Source organism: Aegilops tauschii, chromosome 7 (assembly GCF_002575655.3).
Source record: "Aegilops tauschii subsp. strangulata cultivar AL8/78 chromosome 7, Aet v6.0, whole genome shotgun sequence".
Classification (NCBI taxonomy): Eukaryota; Viridiplantae; Streptophyta; class Magnoliopsida; order Poales; family Poaceae; genus Aegilops; species Aegilops tauschii.
The window spans coordinates 407527436-407548864 of record NC_053041.3 but is presented as its reverse complement, the minus strand read 5'-3'; the positions used below and the strand labels follow the sequence as shown (position 1 = coordinate 407548864).

Genomic DNA, 21429 nt, shown 5'->3' with positions numbered 1-21429 from the left:
CATCAGAATGTCGTTCTCGCATGATCTTTCCGTGTCATTTTGTTAGGCTTATCCTTACGAGTTCAGATCAGTGAGCCGCAATATGCCAGTGGTCGGGTTGCACACTCAGCATGTATTGTTAGTAGTACGTGTTTGAGAGCTGATCCATCGCAAAATTTATTTTTCTCTCTCCCGTTGCAACGCACGGGCATGTGTGCTAGTAATAATAATAATAAAGTACGGATTGACTCTATGGATTCACCATCGTAATAAGCTTTTACTATCTCCGCGACTCCAGTACAGTCTCAAGCTTCGACGGTTGGCAAGGTGGTATTAATCCATTGCTTACACAGGACACTTCCCGTATGTGTGTTTGCTGCTATGGGCCACCTCCTCTCCATTGCTTCTGGGCTTGTGCAGTTGTTGGGCCTGCTCTAGGGCTACATAAAATAGGGAAAGAAAAATGTTGGGGCGGGGATTCGAACTCGTGACATGTCCTAACTTCACCACGGCAGTAACCAACTAAGCTAGAATTGTTTTCTGCCATTTTGGTGGGTTCGCTGAGTATTACATAGTCCCACCTCGCTTCTGTAGAGTAAATTTTACCAATTTATATACGACCGTGAGTTTATGAGAATCATCGAGTCGGATCAAAAAGATATAATAAGAAAGAGGGGGCCAATAAAGGAAGGAGAAGGGATACATGCACGGCATGCATTTATCTGCGCTGGTCAAAACGGGCTCGTGACATGTATCTGCACGGGCCACTGGGCAACACAAGAGTAAAGGAAGCTTATATCAGGCAACAATCTTACTGAATTTTGGTTGTGAGAGAATTTTTATTTTATAGCAACCCACATGCATCAGAGTAGCTCATAGAGGGAGGTGCTCACATCTACCTCGACAAGATTAGTTTTTTGAAGTTATAAATGGTGTGTCCTTTTTTTTCCAGGGTAGATACATTGCTTTGTTGGCACGGTTCAAAGATAACTCGTCGCCTTGGGTTAATCACTTTCGAAGCGCCATGGCCACGTGGACGGCCACCGTTCCTGGCGGTGGGAAGGAGCAAAAACAAAGGTGGTGCCGCGGATTGTGTGTGTGTGTGGGGGGGGTGCGGGAGGGTTCGGGGGTTGTGATATTTTTTCCCTCCCGTTGCACCGCATGGGCATGTGTGCTAGTCTTTCCCTAATCTTTCCCTAATAATAAAGCACGGATTGACTTTGTCGGGTTCACCGTCACAATACGCTTCTTCCCGTGAATTTACGCTTTCATTTTGAATTTAAAACATATACGCGAGGTGGTACTAATTCGGGGAACCACGTCATGTGCAATCTGACTATGCATGCGGCTGCCAGCCCAAAACAAATTGCCACCGGGCCGGATTGACCTCCCGAAACACGCAAACATGAAATCTGACAAACGTGTGTTATTTGGATTGCACGCACAAGGAAAAAAAGGACGATGTGTTGCCGCACCAGACTCGGCCTCCTTCCTATTCTTTCGTCAATCTCCCTCGACTTGGCTTCGTACATCGAGATCGAGAGAGGCTCTTACCTGGGAGGCTGGGAGAGAGCAGTCAGGCGGCGGCGGTGGCTCGAAGCACAGTCAGGCGGTGGCGGCTAGCGCGACACCCGCAGCCACCTCATACTCCCTCGATCTTCATCCTATTAGCTTTCGCCACCGTCACGCCGGTCCAGGCCCTGCCTCTGCCTGAGGCCACGCTAGGGCGCCGCCACCCACCTCATCCCCTTTGCACACCCAATCTCTCTTTCAGATTCAGATCCAGGCTGCTCATCGGTGTCGATCCCCAGCCGAAGCATGAACATTGATCCAGGCAGGCCTTCTCTCCGAATTCAGCCACTGGGGCATGGCTCCCCTGCGGTTTGAATCTGGGCGCTCGTCAACAGAGCGGCCAGAGAGGCGAGCTCTGGCTTTGGATGCATGGAGGGTAGGGGCCAGAGCCACCACGGCAGCCACGAGAGCGACATGGACCTGCCATGCTCGTCAACGACTTCCTCGAGAGCGGCGATGGAGGTGGAGACTCGCGCAGCAGCAGCGACGGCGAGCCCGACGGTCCCGACCTCACCCACGCATTGCTGTTGTAGGCTTCCACCGTCTGCTATGCTGGCTCTGCTTCAGAATCTCTGATCAGTACAGGTTGGAGGAACATCTCTGCAATCACATGTATAGCAGTCGCTTACCAGTATATATTTTTGGTAGCAGCTACTTTCGAGTAAATTGTTGGTATATAGTAAGTACAGTGCTGCTAGCCCGTTCTGCTCAGAATTTACTCCGTAGATAACATGAACAAAAATATTGATATATGTGGCATGTTGATTTTACTCGATGACCACAGGGGAGAACAAAAATAGATGTACAAGCAAGCTGAAAACAAGAAGGAAATTGAGTTGCTTTCCATGGTTCACTCACCATTGTTATCAATCCATAAGACAGAGCTTCAGGCTTGGTTCAAAATGACATCCATGCTTAGTTTCTTACCATCTACTTATTGCTTGGTTATTTATCTGTCTATTTTATTGTTATACTAGCAGACATTCTCACGAATCTTGCCCAATGTTTTGACATTTTCAGTACCTTTTCATTGGCTATTTCTTTGAAGCTTGAATTACAAAAAGGATAAAGAAGAAATATTGTGTACCATGGTATGATATAATATACCAGTTCCATGATATGTGGTAAATTTCCATGGAAATTGCCTAGAGTTTCTCATCTTCTGTAATGCTGGCAGAGAGTGGGAGCACAAAATTGTTTGGAGATTTATGATGTCAGATCTAATATATAAATCTTTATATATTCATCTTTTCTTAGTTAACCTGCTTTTCTGAACAAATTGTCATAATACATGTAGGAAAAATATATGTGCAATGATATGAATTGTCCAAGCTCAGGCCACTGCTGGACAAGGTACTCACCTACTTTGAAGTAAGACAACGACAGACAAGTTTAGTTGTAACTATCTGTAATTGCATGTTTGTTGATATGGAGGTTGTCAGCCATATTTCATGAAGATGTTTGTATGAATAACTAAAATATTCGAAAACTTATTTAAACTGTTTTCAATCTTTCTTTATTTTAGCTGAAATTTTGTTTACCATAATTAGTTCACATAAGCAGTATTACTACATGGAATTAATGTTCTTTCACGTGTACTCCCTCTGTATAGGCATGCATCTGGCAAGGTGTTCATTGGTGTGGAACTCTGGCATCCGGCAAGGTGTTCATTGGGGCAGGGATCGATGGAGACGCAGTTGTGCATGACGAAGTCCCTAAAGTGGCCCCTAGATACTGCTGAATGACCGGGTCACAGGCGGTATCCATCCAATCTCGTCGTTCCGCCGACTTAGCAGGAACACTATCCGCTCGTGCTCCACCCTTCACCGGAACTCCGTCTGACCATGCTTCACCTGAGGTATGTACTACAGTTTCAGAAGATAATTAATACCCAATGCATAGCTTCTCTGTTGCCCAATGTACCACAACTTATTATGCAATCCAGTTCTGCACTACTAGAGCATTATTATTTATGTAATAATGCTTCTACTTTCTGCAGAAGCGACAATAAAACTTCTCTTGAGAATCTAGCACATAAGGCAATTGTATGCTGGGTTTTAGACATAGACAATGCAGCTGGGAATATCAATCGTATGTTGGGTTTCAGACATAGGCAATGCAGCTACCTAGAATTGAGTTGAAGTTGTTTCTTTGGCTGAGGTAGGACGTAGGAAACATGCAGCTTGAACCAGAGCAGAAAAATGTGCTGCAATTTGGTTGCATCTTTAGTACATGTCTAGAGGTATAATGTATATGTAGTAAGTGCGGTCCTGTTGTTTCTTTTATTTTCTTTTACGTAGTCTATTGACTGGTAGCAGGATGAGAGGGAAGTTAGCAAGTCACCAGCTTTGAAAGAATAATTTTTTTCTTCAGTATTTAAGCAATTACTTACTTTTGAAGAGTTATATCCATTCAAAATCAGTGTATATGCTTGTTTCCCTATTCATATCCCTTATTTATATCGTTACTTTCAGAAGATTTACGGTCATTTCACTGAATTATTCTGAACTAAAGTTCTTATAAGGACCAAGGACTCCGGGTGCATAAACATGTTTTTATTGTACTTAATCTGTATCACCCACTCCGGATGCAGAGACAAGTATATTTAACAAGGATTCCTTATGCATAATTGTGAAATGAATTTAGCGAGCCTGTTCGATTATGTTCTTGACTATATCTAAAAGATATTGCCTCCTCGCCTAGGATCTTTGGAAATCAACTATACCAACTAGAACTAGAAGTAGAGGCATGTATTAACTGAAGCAAAGTCACTCTATCTATATTATTGCCATTAGGCTAATGTGTCCAGAAATTAGACAACAGGGGAAAGTTAGCAAGTTACCAGCTCTGAAAAGCAAAAATAATAATTCAGTATTCAGGCCACTACTCAATTTGGAAGAGCTATTTCTTCACACAAGATAGATATGTGAGCTTTTTCTAAACTGTAGGAAATCATAAATTACTGTTATTGTTGAACTGAATTACCGAGTATATGTTGCTTTTGATTTGGAAAGTGAAAAAGAAACTCTTTGATGTTGGACGTATCCCTGTGGTAGTGACAACATTTAATTTACTCACGGGCGGAGTTTAGATATTATTTGATGACAGAAGTTGAAGACTACCTACTAGGTTTGAGGCACTAATTTCATTTGCTATGCTAGGTAACCATGAAAAAGTTGGGAGTGTAGTAACCATGCTAAATCTATTCAAGTGTGTTAGTTTATGCATATCAGTTTACAATGTACATGCACCATTGGGTTTGGTTCTGTTTTTTCCTCTGAAGTTGGCTTTGGTGCTGTTTGTGTCCTTAACCAAATATAATGTCTTTTGGAGCTTGCCAGGGCACACATTTTGTATGGATTGCTTATTAGAAGAGGTGATGGTGTGGTTTCAGCCTTCATGTTTCTGGGTTCTGAGATGACACATTGGTTGACTTGTGCAACTCAATCCAAAATAAATGCAAGTCAGTTATTGTGGATATTGTTAGTACTACGTATCGGGTCCTGTGTTGGGCAATGAAGGTTTTATACTGAAAATAAGGAATATTGTGAGATGTTGATCCATTGTGCCGTAAAATATATAACCATAATAATGCAGGATCCACAACATATTTCGGCATAAAGAATTGCCTTCACACATAGACCGTACGTCAAATGTGGTCAGCAACATCATTTTTTGTTTACATGTTCCAGAACTTGGTTGTTTTTCCTACCTAAAACGGGTTCACATCGAGGGTGTGAATTTGTAGTAGCTCCAACCAATGGGTTTCTTTCCTTAGTCTTAAGTCACTGTGATTTGATAAGGAATATCACAAATTTTGCATCATTCAGGACTAGCAGTAATAAAAAAATGCACTCTTTCAAGCTTCTCGGACCACTCCTCCCTATCCAACCACATTTCTTCCACCTGAGTGTAGTAGCTGGAGGAGGCGTAGCTTGAGTGAGAGTGTGGCTTAGCAACGCACAGGCACATTTTTTAATTTTTTTAATAATAAAGCACTGAGTGCTTCTGGTTGTCGTCATTGAAATTGCTCCAAAAGTTGCAAAATATTACCCACCGATGTCATCTATAAATAATAAAAACGTTTCACAAAGGGGAATCTCTGCATGGGCCGGCCCCGTAGTAACCTTTTATATTGTGCTCTGCGCGCTGGGAAAAGAAACATCGCCTGTTCGGGCTGGCCCATGTCCGGATGGCCTGTTTTTTAGTTTTCGTATTTTATTTTCCCTTTTCTTTTCTGTCTTTGTTTTTTCTAATTTAAATAATTTGGTAATTAAAAAAATTCGAAAAAATGAGAATTTTGAAATAAAATGTTTAATAATTCAAAATGCTTGTGGACTCAGAAAATGTGATTTAAAAAAATGTTCGCGCACTCAAAATATTCACAATTTTTAAAAAAATGTTCGAGAAATAAAAAAATGTTCATGTTTTTTTAAAAAGTTCATGTATTCAAAAAATTAATGCAATTGAACAAAATTTTGCCAGCTCAAAAAATATTACCTTGTGTGCATAATTTACAATAACTATTTATAATTTACAAAATAGTTTATTGATTCATAAAATGTTTGCTGATTCAAAAAATGACAATGCATTAAAAAAGTTTGTTAAATCAAAAAAGTGTCCGTGAATTTCAAAAATAGTTCCACCAAACAATTCCAAAAGAACGTTCTTCGATTCTAGAAATGTTTGCCTATTCAACAAAAAAGTATTTAAAAATGTTCACAATTAAGAAAAATGTTTGCAAATAGTATGAAATGTTCTTGATTTTAGAAAATGTTCGAAAATCGGTAAAAATGTTCACAAATTATAAAATGTTCATGATGTCAGATATGTTCACGAGTTTAAAAAAAGTTCATGATTTTAAAAAATTGATCATGATTTCACGAAAATGAGAGCAATAATGTATCTCGCTGATGCAGCAAAATGTTCATGATTTTTTTTCCCCTTGCAATGCACGGGCCCTTTTGCTAGATAAAAAAATGTTCGTGGATTTCAAAAATTGTGCCACCAATTTCCAAAATAATATTTTTCATTTCTAGAAATATTCGCCGATTCAAAAAATTGTTTGAAAAATATTTACTATTTTAAAAAAATGTTTGCAAATTGTATATTAATAAATTTAGATAATGTTCTTGATTTTAGAAAATATTCAAAAATTTGTAAAAATGTTCACGGATTTGAAAATTGTTCTCGATTTTAGGTATGTGCAGAAGTTTTGAAAAATGTTCATCATTTCATGAAATTGAGAGTGATAGTTTATCTCGGTGATGCAACAAAATATAGTCATGGCCATTGAAGATTATGAAAAAAAAATTCGATGCAACGCACGGGCCCTTTTGCTTATCTCTTCCTAATAATAAAGCACGGATTGACTTTGTCGGGTTCACCGTCACAATACGCTTCTTTCCATGAATTTACGTTTTCAGTTTTTTTCACCTATATTATTTTCTACATCCGAGGTGATACTATTGCTTCTTACCATCGAAATTCCGTCCGCTCAGATCGAACACAAGCGACCTACAGCATATTGGGCTTCAACATGTTCGGCCCAACAAACAAATCGAACGAAGAGACCGATTAGAAGACGAATCAGAGGCCCAAAACAAGACAGATCCGAACACGTCCTCCGCTCCTAAGTCGGTCAACACGCACGTTCTTCTCTCATCTCCCACCCTACAGAAAAATCCAACCTCCACGGATCCATCGCCGCCACCATACCAAGATCCGGCGAGAGAGCGATCGTCCCGGACGTGGGCGGCCATCTGGAACATGGAGCTGCCATGAAAACGCTCGGTGTCATGGAGGGATGTTTTGCGAGCTGTTGGCGCGCCGTGTGCAGCCCCAGCGCCAACAATAGCCCGATCATCCCAGCAGCCGAGGTAGCCAACCGGCTTGGCCTTTGCCCTCGCTGCGCCGCCGTCGAAGTGCGCGGCCGTGGTGGAGTAGCTCTACAGGGCGGCTGCACGGAGGCCGGCAGAAGCTTGTGAAGAGCCATGACTGTGATCGATAGCAGCAATCGCAATTTTGAATTCTTCTTTTGTTTCCCTTTGAGTTGATGGGGGCTAGATGTACTTCAGACAAGGCTTCAACAAGGAAGAGCGGAAGACAACTAATACTTTTTAGTATTGGATGATGTAGTGTACTATCTATCTATCCATTCAAGAAAATTGATGGCGATGGAATCCGCGTGTGTGCGTGTGTGGCTGTGCCTCTGGTCGCTCGATGGTTTTTCGGGTTCAGTAAAGTAAGAAACTGTTGGTCCTATTCTGAATTCTAATAATGTTGATCACCAGGGAGAGGGAGATCAGAGGACGGATGGAAGGGATGGCGACAACGTTATATTCAAAAGGGAATAACGCTGGAATACCTTACTATTGCTACCTGTCAGAGTGCATAATTATGAAGTAAATTCCTTGGCACTGCTTAGTTGCCAAACTTGACAGTTGCTAAGACCTTCTGTCGACAAGATACACAAACATACAATTCCATGGTAAGTTAACGTCTTCTGATGGATTTTGTTTGCCTTTCTTGACAAGAAAACTATAACTATTTGCTTATAGTTTATCAAAGGTAATCTGCCAGCGACATGAGAAGTATGTTCATTGATTTCATGTGGACTAACTTACTGGATGATTTTATTCATTTCTTATAGCTTCACTCAAATAATTCTCCCTATATTTTTGGGTAATTCATTTCATCCAATAGTTGATAGTTGCTTCATTATTACAAAAATTGATCAGACCAGGAAAAGAGATCTTATGATAGTTTTTTCGTTATTACAAAAAATTCATCAGAGAGAAAAATAAATCTTATCTGAGAGTTTGATCTTTTTCCATTATCTGAGAAAAGTTCTCCCTAGATTGCGAATGCAATCGTGGCATGAGATTGTTAAGAGTGAAGACATGCATATGGGTACTTTCCACTGGCACATCACTCTGTAATGAAAAGAATAGCATCATATTTTATTTACCCAACTATTGTTCTCCAAAACTAATCATATTATTTGCTTTCTACAGGTACTATGTAGAGTATTCAAAGAGGTCATCTTCATGAAGCTAGCAGAGGATAGACATTAGGAAAAATGAGAGATGAGGTGAGTTTTTGTTGTTCACCATCCAATTCAAGCATCACACAAATTAAGCATTACTATTCAAAGGATGCAGAGTTAACCCGTTCATCCTTTCTAGAGGAATTAATAAGTTAAAATTTGTGTCCCGTTGCAACGCACGGGCTCTTTTGCTAGTAATAATAATAATAATAATAATAATAATAATAATAATCGTTCCCAGAACGCCAACCGCACATCCTTAGGTACGCTGGGGATCACATGCCAAGCTAAATGCAACATGGTCGGAGCATGAGCAGCCTTGAAGTAGCAAGCCTTTTATGATTTACAATTTATTTGAAACTGAAATCTGAAAAAGGCATGAGTTCCGTCTGGGCTTTATTCTTCACCATGATCTTTGTGTTCCTGCAACCATAGCTTCCATCGTCATTACCCTAGGTTTTTGTTTTCCATACTTTTACAAAAATGTGCTACGTATTTTATTTTTTATATTATTGGAAGTCAGCATTGATGCATTGAGAAAATAAATTAAGGATGTACCTCCATCTGCACTAAGACCGAAGACTATTTGTGACTTTGTGTATCCTTCAGTTGCCTGCAGTAATCTGAGGAATTGGCAAGCATTCAGTTGTGGCAGTCTGTCATGTTTTGTATGTTTATACATGACAGGTGTTTGGGCATGAGTCGATTGCATTGTGGCAATTGTCATCGTAGTGTATTTTCTGTCGCTATTTACAGAACAACTACAGAGAGGACATTGTTGCTATTCTAAAGGTAAATGATGCACTTGACATTGTAATATGATTTGTACACCTGTTTCCAGAAAAATAGCAATTGAACATACACAGGGTCAAGTGTAGTTGTTAATTTTTTTCAAGTAGTACAAATGCGGGCTTTTCTATGTTTATTCCTGATTACATCACACTGTAACTCAATTCCTTGAAGCCATGATGTGTTCTCTGGTTCATTGAATGCACGATTTGGAATCTGATAAATTTTACTCGTATGATGTAATTTATGTCAAATTTCCTATGCAAATAATTTAGGAACCACATTGCCCGTGTATGTTAAGTTCTTCTGTCAGTTTTCTCACTTAGACAGCAAGACGAACGTGATGCAAAACTGCCATGGACTGCTGACATAACTCATGTATTACTTCATGATGGTACACTTCCTTTTTGCCGTCTTTTCTGCCATAAGCTCACTCTTTGAGATGTTAGCCGGTAGGGAAATAGATTGAGATCCTCTGGTTTTGCCTGGAGATGTTATGTTATCCATGGTGATTCAGTTTCCAGTCCGTGTAGATTAGTGTGACTATGAGCCATCGGGGACCTTCTGTGCATGTTTAATTAACATACAAAAACTTCTGGAGTACTATACACTTCAACGTATGTATAAATAATTTGACCTTATAAAACAAACCATTCATCGGCTAGCTGAATCAGATGATGATCTATGACAATCAACCTAGCACAAATAAAAAGTAATTTCACTAATTTTTCAATTGCGCTCCACTGAACTTTGGTGTAAGTTCTTTTGTCTTAGGGTATTTACATTTTAAATGACAGCCCTAAAAAAGTTTCTCATTTATTTAATTCTTATAATTACAAATAATTCCAAAGATCAACTTTACATAATTGAACCGGTACTTAATTGAGAAACAGGGAGTTGACATGGAACAATAAATTTGTAAACATTTTTTCTATTCTATCGATTATTTTGATTTGAAATATTTGTTATTTCAACATAAACATGTTTTGAAAATTTATTGGTGTGAGCCTGTCAACGGACACAACTACGTGACTTGAAATATCTGAAAGGGCAAGGGAGAGCATGGAGATAAGAACACAATGCATAGCTTGTGGTCATATTTTCCTCATGTTGATTAAGCCGCTTGAAGCAATAACTCATGTTCTTGCATTTCCTCTATACTAATGAAGTAGATAATGAAGGTTGGGCTTCTTTTATATCAGCAAGACCTGCTCTTTTTTCTTACTGAAAGCGGCCTACAACACTCAATGTACACGCTTGAGTGTACTTGCATATTGTAATGACACATCACACTCACTCACTAATGTGGATCAGGACCGTGACATAGTTGGTTCATTTTAATCCATAATGCACAAGGTAACATGTGCACTACCATAGTTTTTTTCCTATTGGAGTAAATTAAACTTTGATGAAGTTTTACATTGCAATACAATTGGCATTGAATGGAGAAGATAATTTGTACCAGGTGCTGAATTGATGAAATATGATTTGGTTAATTCTACTTTCTGTTGATTTTAAAATTGCTCTGAACTGTTGGTGCTTAAAGACATGAAGCAAGGTCCAGAGATGCCGTGTATGTTTCAACTGCTATATTTAACATGTATGCTTAATAAAATTTTAGCACAAATTTATTATGTTTACTCAGTTGGCCTTCATGCTATGTTTTTTAGTGAGTTGAAAAGGGGCTTGCTAGGCGGCATGCTGGAGTATATGATGATCAAGCTTATGACCTTGGGATTGATCATGTTCATCATGAATAGCTGGACAATCTGACCACAATTGGCGATGGTGGCGAAGAGGAGAAGTGGCAATAGGAATGGGTCACTAGGAGGATCTGTGTCGCTAGGAGGCTTGTATTTCTCCCGTTGCAACGCACGGGCAATTTTCCTATAATAATAAAGCATGGATTGACTTTGCTGGGTTCACCGTCATAATACGCTTCTTCCCATGAATTTACGCTTTCAGTTTTTATATTTCTTTAAAAAAAACTTATTTTGTATCGTGCTTATCCGAGGTGGTACTAAAAAAAGTTGGCCGTCCATAGGACAATCTGGCTCGTACCCGTCCTGCGGTGCCGGCCCAAAACAAATTGCCAGTGGGCCAGATCGACCTCCCTAATCAGTAGCATCGAAGGCACATTTCATAGAGAACGGCTGCTTCTTTAATAATCCCACCTCGCCCCCTTACCTCCTGATGAACCAGTTTATATACATCATTGATTTTAAATCTGCAAGCCGCCTCGAGAGTCTTTAAGAAAAGGGATGAGGAGCACCGATGCTATACGGGATGTTGTGTCCCCAACACGGGAGGAGGTGGAGCGAGCCAGGGGCCGGAGGGAAGGGAACAAATGAACAAATCATGATCATGAATTTCAGAAAATTCTGACCCGACATGAGGACGCACGAGAGATGGGATTCCAGATAGATGTAGAGTATCTCGGTGGAGAGAGATATAAGCTAGCTAGCGGTGGAAGGATAAGCTGCGACGGGCTTCGAGACATGTGAATATGTGATGGCCGATGGCATGATTGATGCGTGTACGTGCCACCGCTCGGCCCCAACACGTGATTACCAACCTTTGGAACAAGATTAATAGCGCAGAAAAGCAAAATATCTTCCAAATTAAAAAAACTACATAAAAAAAATCATTTGAATTCAAATCTTATCATAAAGATGTTTCTAAACATCTCAAATGGACTATAACATACAGATGTATGTAGACATATTTTAATGTGTAGATTCACTCATTTTGCTTCGTATGTAGTCATTTGTTGTAATCTCTAAAAAAACTTAAATTTGGGAACGAAGGGAGTATTTTATAAAATACTTTAAATGAATTACTAAAGTCTCAAACAGTATGTAAGGGCATTTTTAACAACGTCCGCAACCGTCCAGGCCGTAAGGTCCGGACGTGTTTTGACTGTATTGGTCCGCCAACCGGTCTGAACTTACTTTTTCCAACAATATGAAAACAACCTGGAGAGTTTTGCGAGTGTCCGGACTGCTGTCATGCTCGATTCTATCTAACAATGGCCCACCCAAAAACCCCTTCCCTTGCCCATACCCCATCCCACCTGAAATGGCCAGCGCCGCTCCAGAGCACCGGTGCCATATTCATGCCGGCTCATAGCGACGCGACCTCTCACTGGCATTCTAGCATTGAAGCGGCGCCGGTCGTGAGCGTCGCCCGTATCGTTTCCCAATGCACGTGACTCTTCCGCGTTCAAATGACAGGCCGTCATTCAGCCTCCCCAAGTTAAACATGCGCGGTTGCCGAGGAACCTACTCCGCCACTAACCACCTCGGCGCTTCTCCTGCCATTCATTGACTATTTAAACTCCATCCCCGGCTATAGCTGCATCCATCCTCCTCCTCGCCACACCACATTCTTCATGGCCTCCTCGAGTTCCAAATCCATTTGGCACAACGTCTTGTCCGAGCAGAAGACGGAGATGCCACTATTGTTGCCGGCAAGCATACGGAGGTCGGAGCTGCGGACGTCCCAAAGGAAGACGCAATTGATGATGAGTCGCTGACACCCTCCTCGCCGGTCCATGTCAGCATCACCATGTGTTAGGCACGTGCTCAATACACCGAAATGGTGTTGGCCGAGTGGGAGGCCTTGTTCTGACAGGCGCAAGCCGACCAGGAGTACAACCTCCGCCTTCTCGACAAGCACCAACACGCAATGGAGCAACTCACCGCTGGCACAGCTATATCGCGCCAAACGTGGACCAGGTGGAGTAGGAGGTGCTGGTCGACTCATATCGCACCGCTTGTGAAATCCACCGCAATCGTCGGCGGTACCGCCAGTGTCAGACGGAGATAGATGCGGCCTTCAAGGAGATCCATGAGGTGGCCAACGAAGTCTATGGCAAGAGCGAGGACGAGGACGACATTCCCAACTCCGCCACGCCCGCGCCTCGCTGCCACGACCATGAAGCCGGCGCGTCCACAGGCGCTGCCGGCAGCGAAGAAGACTAGAGCATGGGAGCTCGCCGGTGCTCGGGCCCCAGGAAGACCACCGCCCATTTCGCTCCCTCTGAAGCCAAGCTTGGCGGGCTCAAAATCGTCGGCCGATTAGCCGCTTGCAAGTTGTGGAGGCGGAGACTACGAAGACATAGCCGGAGCTTCAGTTCCAATGCTCATGGCTAGCCGAAAATGGAAGAACGTGTGTTGGCGGTCATTTGGACTAGGTTTAGAGTACCGTTTAGTTCAAATATATCCAAATATAATTAGTTTGTGCCGTTCTATACGAAAAGCATCCGGGTTTAATAAAAAATATTCAAATATGAACGAATACTTTCCGATTTGTTTAAATATCCATCAAATTTGTTCATTTTCCTTAAATTTCTTTCGTGAAGAAGATTTTCTCAATTTTTTGCCCGTTGCAACGCACGGGCATATGTACTAGTCTTTCCCTAATAATAAAGCACGGTGACTTTGTCGAGTTCACCGTCACAATGCGCTTCTTCCCGTGAATTTACGCTTTCAGTTTTTTCGCCTATATTATTTTCTACATCCGAGGTGGTACTATTTTATCTGCGTATACTACATATACACGCAGACGCACTTAACGCCCGACCCAGTTACAAGTTGATTCCGACTCCACGTGCATATGGCGGACGCCATCACTTCGGGCTCGATCTCCAGCACCGCCGCCATGCAAGCCGTGCCGCACCTGGACGACGGCATCGTCTCCGAGATCCTGCATCGGCTCCCCACCAAAGAAGCGTACCGTCTTGCCGCCGTCTGCCTGAGGTGGCGCGCGGTGAGGCGGCGGGCCTCGTTGCGGCCTGGTTCCTCTGGATCGAGCCTTGGCTCTCCCGAGGCGTGCTGTTGCAGGCTTGGATCGGGGGTGCTCTCCTGTCCCAACTAATCAACTACAGGTCAAGAACAAATCGGCGCTGGATCCGTTGACCTAGCCGCAGCCCAGCGCCTGCCGTCTCGCCCGAGCACGCGGCAAATCAATGGATGCCAAGGAGGAGCGAATAAGCGAAGCAAGGGCCGAGTGTTCTGCCACAATCAAACATGGTCGATGGGACGCTCCAGGTCATAGAGCAAATACAAGGCTGCAGTTGAGCCTGTTCAACATGGTTCCTACTCATTGTGGAAATTTCGCATGCCATGTCTGCCAGCCAAGGCACATCGAGAGAAAGGAGTTGGCGACTAGCAGGTGATATTTCTCATCTTCTTTACATTTTTTTGGCTCACCCTTCATTGGGGATTAGCAGCAATTTCAAGTTGTAGAACAATATAGCAGATATTCCTCACCTTAATCTCCAGCCCGTCTCCTTTCTTGCTTCAAGTTTATGTTTCACATGCATGTCATATGTTCCAATAAATAATGCCTGGGACAAGTACTAAACTACTAATGGCATGGAGACAGTAGAATAATCATAATCAATCTAAATAATTCGGTGATAGATTAGATGTATGTTCCAAATGTATACATAAACATATATTTCATAAGCAAAGAAATACAGGCATCTGAAACGCGGCTGGCATAGTGTCCGGCTGTCAGCGTAGGATGTTCCTTCAATGATTCTTTGGTTGAACTTAGATCCGTTGCAAAGGCTCTAGGAATGATGTGTTATCTGTTACATACTTACAATAAAGATATTTGGAGGAGGATTTGTAGCTAACTTGCATCGATCAATTTTACAAGTACGTGCACTACGTTTGTATACAAACAATCTAAAAGTGGGACGTTTAACTTTTTAATTAGATTGCAAAAAATGGATCATGGTGTTTTTTTTTTCTGAATCATGAACGTTGGGCTAGAGCCCCACCTTGTTTGAGTGTTTTGGAATCCGATAATTAGATAAATGACCACCATCTCCATCACCAACCATCTCAGTGCTATCTCCGGTTTTCGAATTAATGTATGAAAAAAGGATCAATCAATTATTCCTTTCTCCTGTTGCAACGCACGGGTTAGGTTCGTGCCTTGGTGCTCCTCACCGGTGCAATTTCCCAACCATACTCTTTGTATCACCATGTTCTCCTTTTTGCTGAAGGAACTCTTCTTTCAATGTTCGTTCTTAGAATATTTTGGAGAGATTGAAAACATGGGATCGTATGGTGGCTGAAGAAGGCGGACATCCTTGATTGCCTGTTGCCTTCTGGTTTAGAGGTAAATCAAAAGTACTCCTGCCTTACTTAAGGACGGATTAAATGTGAAATATTATTGTTTGTTCAATTTGTGTTCTATTTAGTGGATTCCGAAAAAATAAACCAGTACGGTGGTATCTACCAAACAGAACCGTGGCATGTCTTTCTCATGGAAGTGGTGTGTGAGGAAGAATGCAGCAATGAGGATTGCTGTGTCAATTATGTTGTTGTAGCAAAGTATTGATCTGATAGTCATATGTATATTATGTTATCACCTTACAAAGTAACCAGTGAGTTGAAGATCACAAAGTTATGTTTAACTATCTAGAGGTTAACTCCTTAATTGGTTTACTGAAGTGATTATCTAGAGCTTGTGAGGAAAAGGAGAAAAGCCAAGAAGCCTGGGCACATTGCAGTGACCTGATGTGTGACATGCCTGCATCTTTTTCCAAGAGATCATTAATGTGTCATAGCGATTGACAACTACACATGTTAGAAAAATTTCTGCACGCAATACAACTGAGCATGTTATTCTGAATAGTGATGATCGAACTCTTGCTTATACAAGTATCTTGTGGCGACTAGCCATGTATGGATTTCGCTTGGAGGCATACTAGCATAGTATAGAGGCTAACATAATTCTAGAAGGCTAATTTTAGTCCAAGCACATAGATGTAAAGATGATATCCTTCAATACCATGTACTCCGTATTTTTTTACTTATGTCTTCATCTTGCAACAAATCACAGGAAGATATAATCCTCTGACCTCAAGTATGATTTCATAACTGTAGGTATTGCAGCAAGTGTTATCAAGATTACTTGAGTTCATTGGTATAAAAATGTTTAATGAAGCATCTTTGCACAACAAAGGAAGATTAATGATGGAAAAATGGCACATAAGAATAAGGAGAACAAACTTTCTGCACTTTGAGACAACATGGATACATGCCCATCGTATTTACGGATTCTCCGTAGTTGAGAATGTTTTGTTTTCATCAGGTTGATTTATCGCAATTGACATGCATATACTAGCAACCATTTCGCCTAAACCCAGTTATGATCGAGTTGTGCATTTGTTTGTAGACTATTTGGTTGATCTCAACAATTCCCCTTATACCCGCTAATGACTATGTTTTTCCTTCATGTACGTACGACATGCACCTTCATCGGCGAGAAGGGTCGGCAAACCATCTCGATGAGCTTAGGAGCAACACATCATCAGCGGCAGGAGCTTCGTTGTACTGGAGAACCAAGAACAGATGCTTTGCCGTACTAGAGAACCAATAATAGGGAGTACAGAGGAGAAAAGAGCCTGAAGATGCGTGCGGTAAATTATAAATTTAATACAGAATATATTTTCTATTTGAGAATGGATATCATTTTAAATATGTTGAGTACTTTGAATATTGTTTTTCTACTTGCAAGGTTTTGCCGAATATTGTTTTTCTACTTGCAAAGTTTTGTTGAATATTGTTTTTCTACTTGCAAGGTTTTGTTTCAGTGATAATTATTGTTTAGGTTTCTAATCATTTATTATTTTGTACCCGTTGCAACACACGGGCCTTTTTGCTATTTTTTTAATTAATAATAATGAAGCACGGGTTGAGTGTGGCGGGATCACCGTCGCGCCCTTTTTACGGAAAAATCCTTATACTTTCTGGTAATTGAACCCGCAGTCCGTGTTTAAGTGGATCTAAGAAAACGTCCTATTTTTACAAATTAACACCTGAATTTGTGAGAATTCCCAGTCTCCCTCAGTCCCTCCCCTCCAGCCGGCTCTCTCATCCTCCCCCTCCGCCACCCTCGGGCTCCGGCTCTCCCCTCCGCTTCCGGCCATCTCGGCCTCTCCTCCGCCTCCGGCCTCCGCGGACCACCCTGTAGGTTGTAGAAGAGGAGGCGTACGCATTGCCTAGCAAGCCTCCAGCTTCAAGCGATTGACGGCGATCTGGATTCCGTCTGGATTAGAGCAGTGCAGCAGGAAGAGGATCAGGGGGTGGTGGTGGTCCAGGCCATGGGGGCGGGGAGGTCGGACGGGGAGAGGAGAGATAGCCCTAAGGACGAGGTCCTCGCCGGCTGAATCGAATCGAGAATTCGTCAGCTCCTCCCACCCCTGCGGTCACATCTCTCTTGGAGATCCTCTTCAACCCGGAGTTCCTCGTGGAGGGCACCCGCTCACCCCGGCGTGTGGAGAGGAGGTAGGCCGCCCCTCCTTGCGGGCGTCGCTGGAGGAGAGGGCGCGCGGGAACATCGGATGTGGAACAACTGCTGCCATGGTCCTCATCCGGCCTTAATTTCAAGATACGGTAATAACTAGCTTGCCTCCAAATTACCTCTGCTCGAACTGATACATGTATGCTTGGTCAAGGTGTAGGTGTAGTGGACTAGGATGGGAAGGGAGGAGGCCGTGGCCAAGGAGGAAGAGCAGCGGGGCGATAGGGACCTGCAATGTGGGAACGAAGGTGTGCACTGGTCGACACCCCATCGTGGGGAAGACAAGAGGTTGAGACGTGGAGTGGCTGGTGCTGGGTGTAGGGACAAGATGATTGGGAATTTAGGAGATAGGGAAAATGATAAGGACAAGTCACAACGCTCTATTGCTTACCTGCTACTGTTTGTTGCTTGTGTCGAGTTCTTTGCCGCTACTGATCTCTACAGGAAAATTGGGGATGCGATTTTTTGTTTTTTAATTTCACATTACTTAGTATATATCCTAATCCTAAATGGAATAAAGCTTGTGATGATAAATTTAGTTGATAGCAAGTCTCCTTTTTGGCATTCTGTCAGTTTGTTCGAAAATAAAACTGGGCTTCCTTTATTAGCACACGAGTTCGTGATTTTCAGAAATTGTGCTGCAGATTTAGGGGCGTAAGGTTGTGCTTTTGAGGGTTCAGATCGGGGTATTGTTTTCATTTAAATTTGATGTATTCTCAGGGTTTGGTATATGTAGTCGATTTCTGTGAGGTTTACATGCCGAGATTTATGAAGGTGGAGTATTTGACTGGTAGATCTCACTCTTTGCAGGTGTAGGTTCCGATCTGATCCTGTGACTAGAAGTAGCCGGGAGCTGCAAGGGCAAGTCAAAGATGAGTGTGGTTCGGTTCAGTTTAGGCAACAAGAGCTGCATTGTGATCATGGCACGGTAACTTGTCGTCGACATGGTTCTCAGTGAGTAATCCATATGGGAGACCCCTGCCATTGTCTTCTTTAGTGACAAGCAGTGGTTCATCGGCACTGCAAGCACTGCGAACTCCAGCATGAACCCAAAGACTTTAAGTTTCTTTTAAGTTCTATTCTAATAGTACATGTCTAGATTTCATCTATCATGCATGTCACCGAACACAACATCCCAACTGAGCTCATCGACCAGCTGCGCAACGCCGGCACTACCAAGAACAAGGAGGTGTATGCTAAACAATTCATCACATCTCCTGTTGTTGAACTGCCTATTATGCAAATTATTGGCATGTTTTCTTGTGGGTTTGTTTTGCCTCAATGGTACTATTCTTCTGGAAGGTATGTTGTCAACTCTGAATTTTTATTTACTTCAAAAATTTCAAAGTAAGCACTGAATTGCAACATGGCAAATTTTAATACCCTACAAACTTTGCAGATTTTGTTTCAAGTTTGCAGTTCGATTTACAAACATGAAGATATAAGGTTTGTAGTAGGCGCACGTGATTTTCGTTTAATGGTGATATGAAATAATCCTCTGAACATGTGGTAACCTGCTCCTTGTGCGCTTCAGGATGGGAGATCAACATATTCATGTTTTCTCTGGTAAATGTGAAGTTCCGGTCTATCAAAAAAGCGGCTAATGTCTAGCAATCTGCAGCAAGAACTTTATCCACTCATCTGGTCCAACTTACACCCATGGAATTCCCCATCCACATCTCTCTGTTCGTGAAAGCAATTGCTGGATTTGTATGGTAAGAGTGGTCCCGTACATGCATTCTATTGGCTACTAAATTAATTAATTTCCCGCGAATTCCAATAGAATATAATTAGGAGGGCAAGTAATTATCGGTGATAACTACTTAGTTTATTTTTGTAGGCGTGATTGTAGTCTTAGATCTTTGTAGGATTTTGCAATGTGGCTCAGATTTGTTGTCTGAACCTAGATATTAGCTTTGATGTCTGAATATAGGTATTTTGCAGATCTTCTGTCCTTACTTTACTTAAAGTCTTCAGAAACAATGATGTTATGTCTGAAACCGATCTGAGTAGTGAGCCAAATTAACAATTATTTTCTCTGTTCTTAATCAGTATATAACACCTATTTTATCAGTTCTTAACTTAAGATTCGACCACTATGAGCAGCATTGCAGCAGTCAGCCAGAGGCTTCCAGTTTTTCCTCCATCTGAAGCCTAGCGCTTAGAGATCTTGTCCTCTGCATTACCTGGTATTTCATTTGTTTTAGTCATTCAGTTGACTAAAATCAGCTCAGCTCTTCTTTCGTTTGGAAAGATATATTCTGAAGCAAAATAATGTCCGAACAACCTGAGCTTAGACATACATCAATTTTGGTGTCCTAATCGGGGAATTATGAAGACAGGCATACGTGGAAATGTCTGCTAATATGATAAATATAATGTTAAAGGATGGAAGATTTCCATGTGAAGCTAGATACAACGCTCTGTTGTATACATGATATATATATTGAAGGAATTTGACCAGTCGCTTGATTTTCTTGCTGAGATGCAGTGGGAAAGTTAAAACCAAGCAAGATGTCCTGTGATATGCACGAGTGACCTTTGGTGCCATGGGAAGAAAAGTTATGCCAAGAAGATTTCGGAGATGCTATTGACCTTTGGTTCTGTACCGTCCTTTGGCATGTATAGAACTGTTTCTGATAACTACTGTAGGTCCAACCTGGAAGCTGCAGAACTTTTGCTTCACGTGCAGCAAGAAGGACATGTACCCCACTTTGAGATGCAATGGTCTGTGATAAGCAATTTATAAGCAGTACTAATAGGAAGACTGAAGGACATGAACAATCTCTATTTCCAGTCATGTGCATGGATCTCAAGCAATAAAAATGGGTGGTGGAGATAGGGTACAATGGTTGTTGGAGGGGCTCCTGATGTATGGCGGTTGGAGTTGACAAAGATCTGGCCTCCTCGTCACCGGGCGACAGCCTAGATGTTGCAGATGACCTTCCATCACACTTTAGTTTGACCTGAACTGCCTCAGGGGCAGCCACCAGTGCATTTTCACAGACCTTCTCTCCACTAATTGCATACGGTTGTTAAGAACGCCAAAAAAGTACATATTCCACCTTTTCAACCTATATTTTTAATAACCAGTTGTTCGACCCACGCTTTATATATACATGCGATGATTGATTTTATCTTCTATCAAATACTTGATAAACTGCAACATCTTGAATCCAAATGTATTTTTACTTGAAGTCTTGAACGATGCAGTTGATTAGATTTTAGAGTGCATATTTGTTTAAATTTCAATGAACACCAGGTTATTTCTCCTGTTGCAACGCACGGGCATATGTACTAGATGTTGTGGCCGCACCGATGAGAAGCCGCTAGATGTCCCTCTACGTGCTAACACCGAGTACAATTCCAAATTCTTTTGGATGGACCGAGTAGAATTACCTGGCTGCTATTTTGTTTGTACGACCATGGTTTAATAGGTAATATTAAAAAAAATATTTTTTTGAAGGAAACGATATTTGGGGCTCTCTTGTGGACTAGCTGACCGTCAATATATTTTTCCACTCTATATGTTACCAGTGCCGTTGGTGTGAGATACAGAGGAGGGAGGGAGGGATGGAGAGTTGAAAGAGTACAACGACGGTGCATCTTGCTTGAACTGGGTGAAGGAGGGGCCACGTCCTGTTCGCTCCGCACGTCGGCTATGGAGAGAGAGGGAGAGAGAAGCATGTGATCATGCCTAGGATGTCCATGTCCTT

At 41.9% G+C, this 21429-nt stretch overlaps 2 long non-coding RNA genes across 14 annotated transcripts; both read left to right on the top strand.

Moving 5' to 3' along the window:
* The first annotated feature begins 1416 nt into the window (after nt 1-1416).
* On the top strand, nt 1417-11322 carry LOC109742253 (uncharacterized). Of its 5 annotated transcripts, none has more exons than XR_012189039.1 (8): nt 1443-2136; nt 2572-2642; nt 2849-2922; nt 3164-3409; nt 7845-8041; nt 8568-8644; nt 9287-9391; nt 11059-11322. It is a non-coding gene; the product is annotated as an uncharacterized lncRNA (long non-coding RNA). The 5 variants fall into 5 exon arrangements; XR_012189037.1 differs by having other exon boundaries at nt 1462-2136; nt 2849-2904; XR_012189035.1 differs by lacking the exon at nt 2572-2642 and having other exon boundaries at nt 1417-2136; nt 2849-2904.
* A 2499-nt stretch (nt 11323-13821) lies between these two features.
* On the top strand, nt 13822-20910 carry LOC109742255 (uncharacterized). Of its 9 annotated transcripts, XR_006667388.2 has the most exons (8): nt 13833-14563; nt 15436-15523; nt 16680-17805; nt 17874-18001; nt 18524-19015; nt 19113-19159; nt 19248-19428; nt 19820-20910. It is a non-coding gene; the product is annotated as an uncharacterized lncRNA (long non-coding RNA). The 9 variants fall into 9 exon arrangements; XR_005764478.3 differs by having other exon boundaries at nt 13822-14563; nt 15436-17775; nt 17874-17961; XR_002227815.4 differs by having other exon boundaries at nt 13822-14563; nt 15436-17775.
* The last annotated feature ends 519 nt before the right edge of the window (nt 20911-21429 follow it).